At 50.5% G+C, this 2,893-nt stretch overlaps 1 long non-coding RNA gene across 1 annotated transcript; it reads left to right on the top strand.

Moving 5' to 3' along the window:
- Positions 1-981: 981 nt before the first annotated feature.
- On the top strand, positions 982-2,557 carry LOC120571698. The gene is made up of 3 exons (XR_005641266.1): positions 982-1,016; positions 2,308-2,310; positions 2,471-2,557. It is a non-coding gene; the product is annotated as an uncharacterized LOC120571698 (long non-coding RNA).
- Positions 2,558-2,893: the final 336 nt, after the last annotated feature.

Below are 2,893 nucleotides of genomic sequence, written 5' to 3'. Positions count from 1 at the left end.
CCGTTTTATGCTGGTTAGGATAGGAACTTCTTATAAAAGCCAGGCCTTGTTTGTGGTAGTGGACATCTTCTACTTTTACTAAAGTAAATATGTCTTTGGTTATTTGTACTTTTATTTAAGTACTGAGATTCAGTGCTTCCTCCACCGCGGCTCCGACCATCTCTAACGCAGTCTCCCAGGAGGTGGACAGGAAGTGTCATGTCCTTATATGAGTATTTTTGGGGCGTTTTCTTATGCTAATTAGGAACAATTGGCACGCGCTTTCAGTTACGAAGACGTGGGATTCATCAATCCTAAGAACACAGGTGCGAACAATTCTGCTGTTTAAGAACACGTCATGAATCCAACGTAGACCTTTCTTAGAAACCTTCTTAAGAACATATTTAAGAGAAAACTTAGGAAGATATTGGTGAATGGGGCACATGGACAGGAACCCGCCTCCTACTCTCCCACCTGCCCCACTCCCCCACCCTAACCAGGGTCTGCATCCCATCCCCTACCCTTTACCCAACCCCTTTCCTAACCCTAACTGTCTCTCCCCCCACCCTAATCAGGGTCTGCATCCCATCCCCTACCCTTCACCCTACCCTTACCCTAACCCTAACTGTCTCTCCCCCCACCCTAACCAGGGTCTGCATCCCATCCCCTACCCTCCTCCCCATCATCACCCTAACCCTTCCTCTCTCCCTCCCTTAAAGGGGTGATAGAATGATTATATAGGGTATTTCACACTTTTCCTTAATAATAATAAATTGATCGCTTTACAGGGAAGGTAGAGTACAAAACAGAACAAAACAAAACAAGATTCAGGCACAGATGGAAAGGGAGGGGGTATGGGGCTATGGATAAGCAGAGGTGAAGAGATGGGTCTTGAGGTGGGACTGGAAGATGATGAGGGCCTCAGAGGTGTGGATCTCTTGGGGAGGGAGTTCCAGAGCCTGGGAGCTGCCCTGGAGAATGCTCTGTCCCCAAAACTGCGCAGGTTGGATTTTTGGATGGAGAGGAGACCAGCTGAGGTGGATCTGAGGGACTGTGAGGGTTGGTATGGGGAGAGGAGGTCAGTGAGGTATGAGGGGGGCCAGATGGTGGAGGGCTTTGTAGGTGAGGACCAGGATTTTGTAGGTGATCTGGTGGGAGGTAGGGAGCCAGTGGAGTTGTTTTAGCACTGGATTGATGTGGTGGCAAGATTTGGAGCAGGTGATGAGTTGGGCGGCTGCGTTTTGGACCAGTTGGAGTCGGTTGATGTTGGTAGAGCTGATGCCGAGGAGGATTGAGTTGCAGTAGTCCAGTCGGGAGGAGATGAAGGCGTGAATGAGTCTTTCAGCAGCGGGAGGTGTGAGAGAGGGTCTGATTTTGGCAATGTTGCGGAGGTGAAAGAAGGAGGTTTTAATGACTTGACGGATGTGAGGCTCAAGGGAGAGGGTGGAATCAAAGATAACGTCAAGGTTGCGGGCCTGGGGAGATGGGGAGACAATGGTGCCGTCCATGGTGAGAGTGGGGTTATTGGTTTTGCTGAGTGTGGATTTGGAGGAGGAATTCTGTTTTATCACTGTTGAGTTTGAGGAAGTTGTGTTGCATCCAGGTTTTGATAGCTGACAGACAGAAGTTGATGTGGGAGAGGGGAGGATTGTGGGGGGATTTGATGCTGAGGTAGATCTGGGTGTCATCAGCATAGCAGTGGAAGTCCAGGTTGAAGTGGCGGAGTATCTGACCAAGAGGGAGGATGTAGATGATGAAGAGGAGGGGGCCAAGTACGGAGCCTTGGGGAACACATTGAGTAAATGTGGCTGTGGCAGAGGTGTGGTTATGGAGAGAGATGAAGTGGGATCTGTTGGATAGAAGGAGTGGAGCCAGTTGAGTGCAGTACCTTTGATACCGAGGTCTTTGAGTCTGGTGAGCAGGATGTTATGGCTCACAGTATTGAAGGCTGCTCAAGATGAGGATGTTGAGGGAACCGGTGTCAGCAGAGGTAATGAGGTCATTGAGGATTTTGAGGAGAGCGGTTTCAGTGCTGTGGAGGGGGCGAAAACCAGATTGGAGGGGTTCAAATTGGTTATTGGCATGAAGATGGGTTTGTAGTTGTGTGGCGACTATACGTTCCAGGGTTTTAGACAGAAAGGGGAGGTTGGATATTGGGCGGTAGTTGTTGAGGGAGGAGGGATCCAGACCAGTTTTTTTAAGGATTGGGGTGACAGCGGCAGTTTTGAAGGCATAGGGGACAGTTCCAAGGGACAGTGAGGAGTTGAAGAGGTTAGTGAGGTAGGGGCATAGGACGGGGAGGCAGGACTTCAGGAGTGGAGTAGGTAGGGGGTCAAGGGAGCAGGTAGTGGGTTTGGAAGAGCTGATGAGTTTGGAGATTTGACCGGGTCAAACTGGGAGAGGAGGCAGTGAGGAGGAGGGGTCAGGAGGTCAGGAGAGATGGGGAGAGGAGGGTCCATGGTGGGTGCTGGAGTAGATCCTGGGAGGTCAGATACAGGGGATAGAGATTGGTAGATGATGTTGATTTTGTCAGCGAAAAAGTGGAGGAATGAGTTGCAGAGATCCGGAGTAGAGGTAGGGAGGGTGTTGGTCCAAGGCTTGATGAGGTTGTTCATTGTGGAGAAGAGGGTTCTGGGGTTTTGTCAGGGGTCGGTGGAGAGCAGGTCAGAGAGATGGTGGGGATCGATTGATTTGCGGTTGTGGAACGTGATTTCTCTGAGGAGGCGGGGGCTTCGGGTTGGAGAAGGGATGGTGAAACGTATCAGTTTGTGATAAGAGAGGGGAAAGAGGCATGGATGGAGGTCGAGCACCGGTTGGTTAGTGGAGCAGACCAGGTCGAGGATGTGTCCTTTTTCATGGGTGGGGAATGTGACATGTTGGGTGGGAGAGAAGTTGTCCAGTAAAATGGTGAATT

The sequence above is a fragment of the Perca fluviatilis genome, chromosome 13 (genome assembly GCF_010015445.1).
Source record: "Perca fluviatilis chromosome 13, GENO_Pfluv_1.0, whole genome shotgun sequence".
NCBI classification, from domain to species: Eukaryota; Metazoa; Chordata; class Actinopteri; order Perciformes; family Percidae; genus Perca; species Perca fluviatilis.
Note: the sequence above shows the minus strand (reverse complement) of the source record. Positions and strands in the feature narration are given on the sequence as shown.